Source organism: Carcharhinus amblyrhynchos, unplaced genomic scaffold, assembly GCF_965287045.1.
Source record: "Carcharhinus amblyrhynchos unplaced genomic scaffold, sCarAmb.v2.hapA scaffold_38, whole genome shotgun sequence".
Classification (NCBI taxonomy): domain Eukaryota; kingdom Metazoa; phylum Chordata; class Chondrichthyes; order Carcharhiniformes; family Carcharhinidae; genus Carcharhinus; species Carcharhinus amblyrhynchos.
The window spans coordinates 10,668,542-10,684,875 of NW_027649779.1; the positions used below are offsets into that span (position 1 = coordinate 10,668,542).

Consider the following 16,334-nt stretch of genomic DNA (forward strand, 5'->3'; position numbering starts at 1 on the left):
CGTTAAAGCTGTTGAGATTTTCCAGCATTTTCTGTTTTTGATTCAGATTCCACCACCCTCAGATTTTGCTAAGATTCTGCTTAAAATGCGGGGATCCAAACTGCACACACTGTTCCAAATGTGGTCTCAACAAAACCCTGAATTACTGGAGCAAGGTTTCAAACACTTCAAAACTTAACTCCGTGCTCAAGGCTGGAAGGAGAGTGTGAGAGTGGATAATTCTCACTGTGTACATTCCTGTAATCAGTAACTGGATCAGGAAGATGAGATATCTGTGTTTCTTTGTACTGTTACCTGTAAACTCCATCTCCTCTCAATGCCGTGTGTCATACATTCGCTTTCCCTGCTTTCCAGTTTGGTAAATGACTTGTTCCAGTTACCCTCCGTAATGAAAGCCTGCCGTGTGTTACCTTCCAAGTTTCACAGGGGCCACAGTGATGAGGTTGGTAGGTTTTGGAAATTGAAAGTGCCACATGAGCAGTTTGCGGGACTATTTCACCTCACTGTCCATTTCCTGTTCCAGCTAACAGGAATCACTGCTTTCATTGGCTGAAACAGTCACTTGTGTGTGAAATAAACATGGCGATGTGAAGGATAAACTTGCGTTTGGTGAATTAAAAAGTCTGAAATAAAATTAATAGCAATTGGTTCATGGATAAGTTCATCTTTTAAAAAACTTGCATCAGCTTCTCTGGTGGTCTAGTGGTTAGGATTCGGTGCTCTTCCCACCGCGGCCCGCGTTCGATTCCCGGTCAGGGAATGTAGATTTATTGCTGTACAACAATCCTGCGTTACTTACAGTTCTGTCGGAATCAGTATTAGAGAGTTTTCCTCTTTTACGTCTGAATTGGAAATGTCACATGAAAAGAACGGGAAAAAAAAAGAGAGCGATAGACTACAAAGCACTGATGATATAAAATGCTGATGTTAAAATCTGGCTGTTAATTGGGAAAAATTTATTCCTTCTACTGACACAAATATCTCACAGATCTGGATCCAAATCTTGTGCTCAATGACAAGAAAACACTTTCATTGAATTAAGCAGGAACTCTCCTACCTCCAGTGAAAAAGAGGCAGTTTTCACTCAGAAGCCGTAACTGTGAGATTAAGTGGAGAGGGGGATAAGGACAGGTTAAAGCAGTGTGAAATATCCCAAGCCAGGACACTTACTAGGATTTTGCAAGCCCGTGCCAAAAGGTGGGGGTTACAAGTCGTGTTTCATGAACGCAAAATCCCCGTTGAAGCCGTTCTCTGTATTTGGAATTTGGCTATCAGATCTGTTCAGCGATTTTGTGTTGTGGTGTGTCTTGAAGGCCGCCTTGGAGAAAGCTTACCCGAAGATCGGTGGTTGAATGCCCTTGACTGCTTAAGTGTTCCCCGACAGGAATGGAATAGCCTTGTCGGCTGTGAAGCGGTGTCCATTCATCTGTTGTCGTAGCGTCTGCATGGTCTGGGCGATATACCATGATACGGAATATCCTTTCATGCAATGGATGAGGTAGACCACGGTGGCCCAGTTACATGTGTGTATATATCGCCTACCTGGTGGATTCTGTTCTCACGTTTGATGATGGCATCCATTTCGATGATCCAACACATCTTGCAGAGGTTACCGTGGCGGTGGTGTGTGGTGTCATTGTCGCTGTTCTCCTGCAGGCTGGGTAGTTTTCTGCGAACAATGGTCTGTTTGAGGTTGAACTGTGTTTTGAAGGCAAGTAGAGGGGTGTGGAGATGGCCTTCGCGAGATATTTGTCTTCATCAATTGCATGCTGAAGGTTCCCAAGAAGCTTCTCCACTCTGGGGACGTACTGGAGAAGGAAGGGACTCTAACGTTGTCCCCTGTATGCTTTCTGAGGAGGTCGGTGAGTTTTTCTTTTTGCAATGGCGCGTCGGAACTGTCGATCGATGAGTCAAGCGCAATATCCCGTTCTTACAAGGGTGTTTGTCAAAAAAAAAACGAGACCCCACACACGCCTGCGTGCAACTGCTGTCTAGTATTGGTGGGATTCGAACCCACGCCTCGAGAGGCTGGAGCTTAAATCCAGCGCCTTAGACCGCTCGGCCACACTACCACACGCGAAAGCCTGATAATCCTGTCATTTCACTGCATTGATGCTGAAACATGTCAAAATCAGTGGAGTTGGGATGGGCGATGGAGAAATTGTCACCGAATCAGATGATCCTGGAATGTGCAGCAAACAAAAACCATCTCCAGTCAGAAGCACAATGAGCTGCAGTGAAGAGCTGGCTCCATTTAAACTGTCCTTAACCTCGTCTGCTCCTCAGATGGGAGAATATGGCTTCCTGTTGAATTTGCTGCGAGTCTTTACTTGAGAAAGGACAGGATACAAGGCGAGACTGCGATTTGTGCCTGCTGCCGGGAAATAAGTGATATTCATTTTCACGGATTGGAGAGCAATAAAGCTTCATTTCCTGACCTGCAATCAAAACAGCAGTGAAAGTGGATTTGAAACTGATGTTTTCTCACGAAGATTTGAACCTCACCCACTGCTCTGCTCAGCATTCATTCCTTTAGGTGACTGCAGAATTAATTCTTCGTTCAATGCAATCAAATCCTTCCAAATATTCCAGTTCTGTTTTTTTCTCCTTATTCACTTTCAGATTCCTTCATTAATGCTCATCAGCGATAACTTGCTAAACTCCAGCCAGAAATTGAACAAGACTGAAACCAGTTGTTGACATCCTTGATGTCTGGATGTTTGCATCTCCTCAAGTCTCTGTCCGTCTTTGTGTCTGTGTGTGTGTGTTGCTCTGTGCATCAATGTGATTTTGTTCCCAGAAGGAGTGAGCACATTTTTACATCACAAACTGTGTTCACTTTTTCATTCACCTCACTGGCAAATGGTACAGAAAATAACAACATGTTTGAAAGTAGGGAGAAAGATTGACTGATTCTGGTTTCTACTTTGATTGGCTATTGCTTATTGATTCGGTATCTGTATGTCACAGAGGATGATTGGCATTTTCACTGATCAACACTTAAACAGACAGTGGATTCACTCGGTGTGGTGGTGGGTTGCAGTTCTATATCTGCAATCACAGCAACAACTTCTATCAGTTACTGTGAACACAGTGTTTCTAATAGTTTGGAAATATACCAAAGCATAACCTAATAGCTCTTCTATTATTTGAAATGAATATTCATAGATCTATTTGTATATCAACTTACTGAATAACAGTGAGACCAGCAAAGCTTGAATCATGTTTCTTTGTTGCAGAAGGACACACAGTGTGTCTATGTTGGGAATATAAGTAGAAGCAGGAATACAGGAAAACTGTGTGGCTCACGGTGCGATCAAGCCTCCAGCCTTTCAAATAACAGCTAAATTTCCTGAATAATTTTACTACAGGAATATAGCAGTAGTTTAAATTCAGGACATTCGTTGCCTGGATTTAATTCAATTCCCTGTCTAGATGTTGTGCAAATTGTTATAACTCGAAGATGTTACTTTTTTAAATAACATTATATTGGATTCTGAAACTTAACTGTGTTTTTCTCGTCATGTTTGCTGCCAGACCTGCGCATAGACTCATGGAGGTTAACAGCACGGAAACAGGCCCTTCGGCCCAACTTGTCCATGCCATCCTTTTTTAAACCCCTAAAGTAATTCCAATTGCACGCATTTGGCCAATATTTTTCTATCCCCATCGTACTCATGTAACTATCTAATTTTTTTTTTAAGATAAAATTTTACCCGCATCCACAACCACCCCTGGAATTTTCTATATGACGTAAAAAAATCCCACCTGGACACTTTTGGATTTCTCCCCTCTCACCTTAAATCTAAGCCCTCTAGCTTTAGACTCCCCTACCTTTGGGAAGGGATGTTGACTATCTACCTTGTCTATGTCCCTCAATATTTTATAGATCTCTATAAGGTCACTCCTCAGCCTCCTACGCTCCAGAGAAAAAAAAGTCCCTCCTTATAACTCAATCCGTCAAGTACTAATAAATCCTAATAAATACTTTCTGCGCTTTTTCTAGTTTAATAATATCGTTTCCGTAATAGGATAACCAGAATTTGCAGACTGTTTTACGAATGTGCCCTTAAAATGTCTTGTACAACTTCAACAAGACTTCCCAACCTGCTGAGAACTTCTGGAGCAATCTGTTTTTATTGAAAACATGAATTACTGTTTTTCTCATACACAAGAACACAATAAATAGGAGCAGGAATGGATCACTCGGCCTATCGAGCCTGCTCTACTATTCAATGCCATCATATCCGACCTTGGGCTTCAACTCCATTTTCCCACTAGCTCCCTATATCCCTTAATTCCCAGACAGACCGTATTTTTTTGCCCCATCACAGTCTGAAACGTGTTCAATGAAGGAGCAGCGATAACCCTCTTTGGGAGAGAGTTTCAAAGATGCACAGCACTTTGCGTGAAGTAAATTCCTCTGATCTCATAGAACCACTGCCCTGCTGAAAGAGGCCATACGGCCCGTCTGACTCTGCAACGACTATCCGACTGAGACCACATCAAGGTCCCATTCCCGCAGCCCCACACACCCATCCTGCTAATCCCTCTAACCTACACACCTTTGGACACTAAGGGACAATTTGCCAAGTCCAATCGACCTAACCAGCACATCTTTGAGCTGTGGGAGGAAACCGCAGTACCGGGAGGAAACCTATGTATAAACAGGGAGAATGTACAAGCTCCAGACCGCCCTAAACGCTCTTTTTGCTGATGCTGTTTTAGATTCCCGCCCAGTGGAAAGAATCTCTCAGCGTCCACCCTCTCGACCCCATTCAGAATGGAGCAGGTTTTTATGAGATCACCTCTCATTCCTCTAAACGCAAGAGAATTTCAGCCCAATTTACACAACCCCTCATCAAAGCATAAAGCTGAGCTCACGGGGCAACCTAGTGACCCTTCACCACACTGTCTGCAATGCAAGAATATCTTTTCTTAAATATGGTGACCAGCATTGCGCAGAATTCTCCACATGCGGTCTCAATAAACTCTATTAACTGCAATAATACCTATTTATTGCTGTACGCCAATCCTTTGACAAGAAAGCTCAAAATGCCATTTCTCTTTCGAACTGATTGTTCGCAAACGAATTCCTGCGTTCCTTGTACAAACAAACACTACCATCAGCTTATCAAACATGCCCCTTTTTGCTACTTTCATGATCAAGGGAATAACTAATCACTTTTCAAAGTAACACTGGAAATCTCGACTCTCATGTGAGCTGCCTTCATCTACTTCGAGCCCCGTCGCACTTGCTCCGCGGCTTTCAAGACGGTGATACATATATTTTTGACGTAAAAAGGGACAAGGGGAACATTGGGGATGTGAAGTGGGGAGGCCAGGGAGAGATCAGCCATGATGCGATTGAATGGCAGAACAGTCTCAAAGGGCTGAAGTTTCGTACTTCTGTTTCTGGTCCCAATGTCTGCATGTTCTCGTACTTTTTTTTGGTATGTTCATCAGTAACCTCTGTCACACTCTTCAATGTTATGATCGATCATTCTAAGTCCCATCTTCGGATGTGACGTATCCAGTCATAACATCAGTATGGATCAGAGCAGCATTTGCAAGTCACCAAGTCCATAGCATCATCCATGTGGCAAAACTCTCTGTGAAATTCAGAAGCTCATCACTGCCACTCCAATCCAGTCCAGGATACTTCCAAACACATTGGAACAGGATATATAGGGCATTGATAATTTATTTGTATGCAATCAAGTTACCAAAGGCATTCTGGATTCAACATACATCTTATCCGTTGCAGTGGGATGCACATTTACCTCGCTTGTTTCCTCCTGGACCAAATCAGGAATATTGGAATCACATCAGGGAATGTTGTTTGTGTCGTCAGGAAAGCCTTGTTTGGAAACACAAAAGGTACATCGTTGCTTTCCTTTTTTTACCATACAGGAAGCCGCTTGCTGCCATCAGACCCAATACAGGAAGTCACCAGGGCTCCTTTGCACTCATGCAAATAATTTCGGCTCCCTTTTACTAAAAGTTGCACAAATTGGAAAGAGGCCTATCTCATTCCATGAATCTGTTGTGAACGAATAGATTAAGATTGATTGTAAATAAGAGAGAACAGCTTTACTGTTGTATCATGCGGCTATCAGACGAAATTGACATTTTGGACATCGTGGAGATAAGATTCTCCTTACATTTGAAACATTGTAACGATGTGTTTGTGAATTAATATTTCCAAATATGTACTTTTGTTGCCTTCATTTTATAACTTCCCATACCCTGGATATTTAGGCATTGTTGGTCAATATCCCTAATGGAAGGTAAAGTAAAAACAGAAATCACTAGATAACCATAAAAGCTCTGGCAGCATGTCCGAATGGAAAAATAAGAAATGTCATGTGAGCTAGAAATGTTCACGCTGTTTCTGTCCTCATAGATGAGGCCGGGCCTGCTGTGCTTATCCAGCATTTTATGTTTTTATCTTCACCTTCCGGAGTACTTCTTTTCTTTTATGGAAGCTGAACTAGTTGCATTTAGTCTTTATCAATTGTTTTGTGTCAAATCCTGTCTTCTATGTTTGTGGGCCCAGGAATCTGGACGGGGAAAAGCGCCTCGTGCGCAGATGCCAGAGTTTGAGGACATGTTTTCGTTAAATTTCAGAAAATGTTCTATCATCTCGGGTTAATTGATACCAAAGCTGGATATTTATATTTCTTTAATCTGGTAAGCCAGTAACAGTTAATAATCGGACTCTGTGTCTCTACGTGAATGTAGAGTAACTATCGGGCTCTCAGGGCTTCCTGGAAAGCGCCTGACGCCAGTTAGTTCAGACAATGGATTGGGGATTAACTGACAACAGTTTAGACAAGTTATACATTATTTATTACATATCGTGCCTTAATATGCCACAGTGGATATGGGAGTGAATGCATGGCCTTCCATAGACAATCAGGGCTAAAGCTTGATATTAATATGCAATTCAGGTGGATTACATTGAATTGATTAATTAAATAATTTGCCAATGAGTATCAGGGGATATTTTACCCCATTCTTTAATTCTTTCCTAAACTGACTCTGAGTTCCTGCATAAATAAAAGGGTTGATGCAGGAACTCAAAAGCTGAAGCATAGTCCCACTTTCATCCAGCATGTATGCTAAGTTGCTGGAATCAGAAACTGAGGAGTATGTAACATTCGCAAGTTGAACATAGAGAATAGTTATAAAAAATAACAAATACAACAGGATGAAACTCCCCGAGATACAGAAGAGTAAAACAATAGACTTCCTCCGTTTCTTCATCTCTGGGTCACTCTGATTCTCTCCATTGCTCTGTGCCCGGAGTCTCCTGCGGGCTCTATTGGTCATTGCAATGTGTCTGACGGTCAGCACATTAAGCAATAAAATCAGAATGAATGGGAGACAAGGTGTTAAAATGATAAGAGTCCAGTCAAATACGATCCATATTAGTGACGTATAAAGTATTGCTATTCCATTACAAAACCAAGGTATGCCGTCGATGATAAATGACGGCTCATATGTAAAGTACCAGGGGGTGTTAACAACACCGCTTAGAACACAAACTGTCCCTGTAACCTTCATCGCCGTTTTCTTGCTGCAATATTTCGTCTTCAGCTTCTGGCAACAAATGGCAACGAATCGATCAAAGGTAAACGCGACTGTTGTCCAGACGGAACAATCTCTGACTCCATAAATTATCACAAAACTGAGACTACAGACCGGAGTGATGGAGAGGAAGCTGAATGGGAAATAAATACGGGCAATCCGGTTTAATATCACAGCTGCAATAATGACCATGAGATCTGTGACCGCCATTGATATCAAATAGTAAGTGATACATCCAGAAAGACCGCATCTTCCACGGGCTAGGATCACAATCACTGCCAAATTTGCTGTGTTGTAGACAAAATAAGCTCAATGAATATGCAAAATAGAAAAATAGAAGAGAAAATCATTATAGTATTGAAGCATCAGGAAGCAAACATGATGAGAGATCAGAATTGGCAATCCTAGTTGAAGAACCCTCTGATTCACTGATTAAAATAAAAATTCCTAAAATGAAGCATTTTTTCAATACTACACTGAACTGTGAGTAAAAAAACATATTGAATGTTAACCTCACTGTTTGATCAGCTACAGGAAATACAATCAGTTTGTGTCTTGTCCCACCAATAAAGAAGAGAGAAGACACGACCAAGTTATTGGCAAATCCAATGGCTATTAATATTAAATATACATTAATATAGGAGAAATGCATCACATAATTTTCATTGTACAAACATGTCAAGTCCCTCAAATGCGAGAAGAAAACTGGAAATGTATTTCATTTAGAACACAAGAACATGCTTTGAATTGAGAATGGTTTTGGACTCCAAATTTTTAATTCATTGAAACCATTGAAAAAATGGTTCACAGTAGTGAATAAAATATCTTCTACTTGCAATGTTAACAACATGGTTCAGTCAGTAGAACTGCCAAATTGAAGTGGACTTCAGATCTACTCCAGGAGTTCAGCACACATGGAGTTTTGCATTGGCTATGATTTCATCTCTGGAATAAAAACAATAACCTGAGACATTGTCTAAATAAAACGTTAAAAGAAAATCAGCACCAACTTTGCAGAGGATTGTCTTTCCTGTTGCAAGCAACACAACAATAAAAACAACAAAAAAACACGCACATCGGGATAAATTTGTGACTATTCACTAACAGCCTCAACAACATAACAGAGCTCCATTTAGAGTACCGCAATGTTCCTACAGTCACAGTGACAAATCACACCAGAACTTACTTTACTATGAGGATAGTGTTGTGGTAATGCAGCCACAGTGACAGCATGAACAACCAAATGGTTCACCTACAATATGAGTTGGGAATAGAAAGAAGGCGAACTTGTAAGATTGAAGTGATAACATTACCCTGGTTAAGGTAATATTGTTAAAGAGGGTAAATTATGCTGATAATGTAGAGACATATCGGTAAAAGTGAGAAACAACACATTACAGTAAGCTTGCTTCAATTCATACACAATCATGAGACCCAAATCGTTAATTACGTCAGGAAGTTTGCTCCTTACGCTTTAAGTAATAGACATTGTTTGTGATGCACGTTGTCATTCACTATACTGATAATACCTGCTGCCAAATTGCCAGAATAATGGTACCCATTGTGTTTCCATTCGCCCAGCCTTGTATTCTCTGTTCTATTCATGTTCAATGAGAGCACAACTAATTGTATTTCCAGCCAGGTCGAGTAATTATGCCAGGTAGAGGGAAAAATGTAATGATTAAAATGGAGGATGAAAACTGTCATGGTGTAGAAGGTGAATCTCCAGCAAAATAGGGTAAATCACAGCAGGTAAGAAGAAGATTGTCAACTTAACTGAGAAAAATTATCCCACAATATCGGTACTGTAGAGAAACATTTCGGGAAAAAAATAGAATTGCGGGAGGGATAAACAATGATTTTCATAATGAATAATTCATCGTTAGACTTTACCCGGAACGCCAATAGCAGCAATGACGAGATAGTAAATGGCAAACAGAAGATCTTTCGGTGATGAATGCATTTCGATCAAAGTCCCCAATTGTCTTCTCCACTGTATTCAGAGATTACCACATTTATCCTTGGTGTCAGGCTCCAGGGAGACAATTAAGTGATCTGTTTTTTTTTATACATGGATTGTGCTAATCAAAACAAACACATTGGCAAAGTTATTGTGCACCACGTGTTTAAGATTTTTTTTTCCATAGGTTCTGATGTGTTTCCACACTCAGAGTGTATAGTATGTTCCCTGTTAAATTATTCCATAAAAATAATGAGAATTAAATCGTGGATTTTTTAAGAAGTGAAATGAGCATTGTACAAAAAACAATTAATGGTTTTAATCTGAGTTTTCCAATTCAGACGCAAAGAAGGAAATCTCCCTAATACTGATTCTGACAGTTACATACCTGGACGTAACACAGGATTGTTGTACAGAAATAAATCCACATAAGAACATAAGAACATAAGAAATAGGAGCAGGAGTAGGCCATCCAGCCCTTCGAGCCTGCCCCGCCATTCAATAAGATCATGGCTGATCTGTCGCTGCTCAGTTCCACTTTCCCGCCCTCTCCCCATAACCCTTAATCCCCTCTCCTATCAAAAACCCATCAACCCGCGTCTTAAAAATATTTAGCGAGGCAGCCTCCACCACTTCAACGGGCAGAGAATTCCAGAGATTCACCACCCTTTGAGTAAAGAAGTTCCTCCTCAACTCCGTTCTAAACCGCCCCCCTTTTATCTTGAGGCTGTGCCCCCTAGTCCTACTGTCTTTTTTGAGCGGGAAGAGTCTTTCCACCTCTATCCTATCCATCCCATTCATCATCTTATACGTCTCAATGAGATCTCCCCTCATTCTTCTAAACTCCAACGAGTACAAGCCCAGTTTATTCAGCCTCTCCTCATAGCTCAACCCCCTCAACTCCGGTATCAGCCTAGTAAACCTCCTCCGCACTCCCTCCAAGGCCAAAATATCTTTGCGCAGGTGCGGCGCCCAAAACTGCACACAGTACTCCAGCTGCGGCCTCACCAATGCCCTATACAGCCGCAGCAAGACCTCCCTACTTTTATATTCAATCCCCCTCGCTATGAAGGCCAGCATCCCATTCGCCTTCCTGACCACCTGCTGCACCTGCAAGCTGGGTTTTTCCCTGACCGGGAATCAAACCCGTGCCGCGGCGGTGAAAGCACCGAATCCTAATCACTAGACCACCAGGGAAGCTGACAAAAACTCTTTAAAATGGTCATTTATCCATGAATCACCTGCTTTTTATTGTATTTCGGACTTTTTTGTCACCAAATGCAAGTTTATCTTTCACATTGCCATGTTTATATCACACACAAGTGACAGTTTCAGCCAATGAAAGCAGTGATTCCTGTTAGCTGGAACAGGAAATGGACAGTGAGGTGAAATAGTCCCGCAAACTGCTCATGTGACACTTTCAATTTCCAAAACCCACCAAACCCATCACTGTGGCTCCTGTGAAACTTGGAAGGTAACACACGGCAGGCTTTCATCACGGAGGGTAACGGGCACAAGTCATTTACCAAACCGTATCATGTCGCTTCTCTTCCCGATTCTGTCGCTGCCTCTCATCCTGCTCCCTCTGGCTGTTCAGCTCCCAGGGTCAATTGGCTACTTGATCCACACACAGACAGTTAGTGAACCGGAACTTCATTTGGACAGCAGGGAAAGTGAATGTATGACACACGACAAGGAGCGGAGATGGAGTTTACAGATGACAGTACAAAGAAACACAGATATCTCATCTTCCTGATCCAGTTACTGATTACAGGAGTGTACACAGTGAGAATTATCCACTGTCCCACTGCACAGAACAACACACACAGACACAAAGACGGACAGAGGCTTGAGGAGATGTAAACAGCCAGAAATCAAGGATGTCACCAGCTGGAGTGAGTTTTGTTCAATTTCTGGCTGGAGGTTAGTAAATTATCGCTAATGAACATAAATGAAGGAATCTGGAAATGAAACAGGAAAAAAAAACAATCTGGAATATTTGTAAGGATTTGATTGCATTGAACGAAGAATTAATCCCGCACTCACCTAACGGAATGAATGCTAAACAGCGCAGTGGCTGAGGTTCAAATCTTCGTGAGAAAACATCAAATTCAAATCCACTTTCACTGCTGTTTTGATTGCAGGTCAGGGAATGAAGCTTTATTGCTTTCCTCCAATCCGTGAAAATAAATCAGTTATTTTCCGGCAGGACGCACAAATCTCAGTCTCGCCTTGTGTCCTGTCCTTTCTCAAGTGAAGACTCGCAGCAAATTCAACAGGAAGCCATATTGTCTTTTCTGGGGTCAATGAACCAATTGCTATTTATTTTATTTCAGACTTTTTAATTCACCAAATGCAAGTTTATCCTTCACATTGTCATGTTTATATCTGACACAAGTGACTGTTTCAGCCAATGAAAGCAGTGATTCCTGTTAGCTGGAACAGGATATTGACAGTGAGGTGAAATAGTCCCGCAAACTGCTCTTGTGGCGCTTTCAATTTCCAAAACCAAACAAACCCATCACTGTGGCTTCTGTGAAACGTGCACGGGAATTCACGGCAGGCTTTCATCATGGAGGGTAACTGGCACACGTCATTTACCAAACTGGAAAGCAGAGAAAGTGAATGTAAGGAACACGGCATTGAGAGGAGATGGAGTTTACAGATGACAGTACAAAGAAACACAGATATCTCATCTTCCTGATCCAGTTACTGATTACAGGAATGTACTCAGTGAGAATTATCCACTCTCACACTCTCCTTCCAGCCTTCAGCACGGAGTTAAGCTTTGAAGTGTTTGAATTCTTGCTCCAGTAATTCAGGGTTTTGTTGAGACCACATTTGGAACAGTCTATGCAGTTTGGATCCCCGCGTTTTAGACAAAATAAAAGCAAAATCTGAGGATGCTGGAATCTGAATCAAAAAAAGGAAATGCTGGAAAATCTCAACAGTTTTGACGAGAAACAATAGATAGCATTGAAAAACTGAAACATTGTTTCTCCCGATCCGGGAATCTGAAACACGGGGGCACAATCTCAGGATAAGGTGCTGATGGTTTCGGACTGAGATGAGGAGAAACTGCTTCACTTAAAGGCTGGTGAATCTTGGGAATTCTCTACTCCAGAGGGTTCTGATGCTCCATCATTGAACACATTTCAGTTTGGATTAGACAGATTTATGATCTATCCAGGAATGAATGGAAGCAGGAACATGGAATTGGAACAAATGCTCAGCCACAAGTTCATGTTTCGATTGCATTTTTTAAAAAAGTTTAACGGTGTAATGGAACGTATAATATTATATGTGATGTGTTAGAAATCAATCGTCATTAAATAATGTTGGTAATACCGGAAAACAGCACAGCAAGGAACAATTGACAGCTATTTTTTATTGGCACCCACGGACCCATTGCCAACAGGCAACTGTTTGCTGTGAATGCTGATGGTGAGAAAATAGTAAAGTTCCGTCCGTGGGTGGTCTCGAATCACCAACCTTTCGGTTAACAGCCGAATGCGCCGACCAATTGCGCCACAGAGGCTGAGACCACAGATGGTGAGTATCTTCTAAACTAGTGTGTCAATGACCACAATTCTATTCCTGAAATCCTATTCCAGAACTGCAGCATGACCACACTGTTTACAATTCTATACAAGTCTCTTTAGTTCCGTTGATCCCGCAGCGTTGCTGTAGTGTGTTGGTTATTCCCTTTCTCTTATGAACGGGAAGGTAAAATAAATCCATGTCTCTTACCACAGGGAGGAATTCAACGAGGGGCAAAGTAACTGATCACCATTTTTATTATGGGATTGAAACATTCAGGCACATAAATCCGGCCCGTTACAGGAAAGTCCAGTAGATCCGCACTGAGTCTCGATTCCCTCATCTGTCTGAGTGTTTTTTTCCTGTTCCTTAGTGATGAAAAACGATTAAAAAAAGATTCTTCTGTGAAATGTGCGCCATTTCCCCTAGTTCACTTACAATATCACTTGCATCTGTCTTTTTGAGCACACACTACTATCAGATATTTCAGATGGTGATTTACTTTATTAGTTTGCACCTATAAACCCATTAAATGCCTTGTAGGCTGAACAAGATGCGGATAAATCCTCGGTGTCAAAATCGACTTCCCTGAGTTTTCGTCAAAATAACGTGTTTATAATTTCACAGAAAGTATTTGAGGGAGATATCAGATCAACGATAACGTGTTTCACATCGAACTTCGGTTCATGTTGAGCAACAAACTGAAATCAAACAGTTTTCTCTTCCACCACACGAGAAAGCTTAATAAATGTTTCTGCCCGGTTTCGAACCGGTGACCTTTCGCGTGGAAGGCGAAATTATTTTCATTTAATGAAAACACGCCTCACAGCGTCTGTGAAGGGAACAACATCTAAATCTTCCATCTGGATGAACTGGCATCGGAGCTGGAGAAGACAGAGATGTAACACTAACGATAAACTCTGAAGAACATACATGTCAGATACCCAACATACATGTCAGATACACACACAGCACACATGTCAAATCATGTCACTTTCAAGTTGCGTCTTTTAACTTCCTGCTCTCCACCTCAGACATTTCCACATTCATCAAAAATCCCCCACTTCAAACCCCATCCTGCTCCTCAATCCGCTGATAATGCCACTCGCACCGCAAGGTGGCGACAGCATTTGGCTCCATAGCTCAGTGGTTAGAGCACTGGTTCTTGTAAACCAGCGGTCGCGAGTTCAATTCTCGCTGGAGCCTCCACCCAACGTTTAGCTACAATAAACCGTAGGAAAAAGGCAGGTAGAGTGGGAGGTAGAACAGAATGCTCTTCTGAGCGTAGGGGCAGATCGAGTGCAACTTTGGAAAGTAAAACGATTTTCTTCTTCGTGAAAAAATATAGAAAGACCAGAACATATTTGACGAGCTGAAAAATATAAATGTTGATATTAAGAATAGAATAGATGTATTTACACAAGGAATACACATGTCGGTGCAGCAGATAATTGGAAGGGAAATTACATTTTGTTCTCACTGGCGGCAGAGAGGAGTTTAAAAATAACGAGGTGTTTCTCCTGTTACACAGGGTTTTGTTGAAGTCAGGTTGAATATTCTGCACAGATGTGACAGTCACATTTAAAAATGTTTATGCTTTGCATTAGAAACGGTAAGGAGAAGGTTCACCAGATTGCTCACTGGGGTCAGTGAGTTGTCCTATGATAAAATTGTCTGTAGTTTAGAAGAATATGAGGTGATCTCTTTGAACCTACACAGTTCTGATTCGGTTTGATGGAAGAACATAAGAACATAAGAACATAAGAAATAGGAGCAGGAGTAGGCCATCTGGCCCTTCGAGCCTGCCCCGCCATTCAATAAGATCATGGCTGATCTGTCGTGGCTCAGTTCCACTTTCCCGCCCTCTCCCCATAACCCTTAATCCCCTCTCTTATCAAAAACCCATCAACCCGCTTCTTAAAAATATTTAGCGAGGCAGCCTCCACCACTTCAACGGGCAGAGAATTCCAGAGATTCACCACCCTTTGAGTGAAGAAGTTCCTCCTCAACTCCGTTCTGAACCGCCCCCCCTTTATCTTGAGGCTGTGCCCCCTAGTCCTACTGTCTTTTTTGAGCGGGAAGAGTCTTTCCACCTCTATCCTATCCATCCCATTCATCATCTTATACGTCTCAATGAGATCTCCCCTCATTCTTCTAAACTCTAACGAGTACAAGCCTAGTTTATTCAGCCTCTCCTCATAGCTCAACCCCCTCAACTCCGGTATCAGCCTAGTAAACCTCCTCTGCACTCCCTCCAAGGCCAAAATATCCTTGCGCAGGTGCGGCGCCCAAAACTGCACACAGTACTCCAGCTGCGGCCTCACCAATGCCCTATACAGCTGCAGCAAGACCTCCCTACTTTTATATTCAATCCCCCTCGCTATGAAGGCCAGCATCCCATTCGCCTTCCTGACCACCTGCTGCACCTGCAGGCTGGGTTTTTGCGACTCATGCACAAGGACCCCGAGGTCCCTCTGCACCGTCGCCTGCTGCAGTTTTTCGCCACGTAAGTAATAGTCCTTCCTACCATTCTTCCTACCAAAGTGGACCACCTCACACTTGCCAACATTAAATTCCATTTGCCATTTCCTGGCCCATTCGCCCAGCCTATCTAGATCCTTCTGCAGACTCTCCACACCCTCCGCACAATTTGCCTTTCCCCCAATCTTGGTGTCATCAGCAAATTTCGACACCCTACACTCGGTTCCCTCCTCCAGATCATCTATATAAATGGTAAATAGCTGAGGCCCCAGCACCGACCCCTGGGGCACCCCACTAGTCACCATCCGCCAATCCGAATAGCACCCATTGACCCCCACTCTCTGCCTCCTATTTGACAACCAATCCTCTATCCACGCTAACACCCTACCCCCAACTCCATGTCCTCTGACCTTCTGCAGTAACCTCTTGTGAGGTACCTTATCAAACGCCTTCTGAAAATCCAGAAAGACCACATCCACCGGCTCTCCTCTATCCACCGCCCTAGACACATCCTCATAGAACTCCAGTAAATTTGTCAGACACGACTTCCCTTTAATGAAACCGTGTTGCGTCTGCCCTATCAAGCAATTCCCTTCAAGATGCCTCGCAATTTCCTCCTTAATGACGGATTCTAACTGAGAGATTTTCTTTTTTCTGCTGTTCGGGAATCAGGCCCAATGCGGCACAGATTATCATTTCGGGCTAAGATAAGCAGAAATTGCTTCACTCAAAGGGTGAGAATCTTTGGCATTCTCTGTAC

The 16,334-nt window shown here is 42.3% G+C and overlaps 1 long non-coding RNA gene and 2 other non-coding genes across 3 annotated transcripts in view; 2 read left to right on the plus strand and 1 right to left on the minus strand.

Moving 5' to 3' along the window:
* The window catches only part of LOC145362544 (uncharacterized), a 538,269-nt gene that overhangs the window by 149,647 nt on the left and 372,288 nt on the right, over positions 1-16,334 (plus strand). The window lies entirely within an intron of this gene.
* trnal-uaa (transfer RNA leucine (anticodon UAA)) lies at positions 1,993-2,072 on the minus strand. Its single transcript has one exon. It is a non-coding gene; the product is annotated as a tRNA-Leu (tRNA).
* Positions 14,226-14,299, plus strand: trnat-ugu (transfer RNA threonine (anticodon UGU)). The gene has a single exon. It is a non-coding gene; the product is annotated as a tRNA-Thr (tRNA).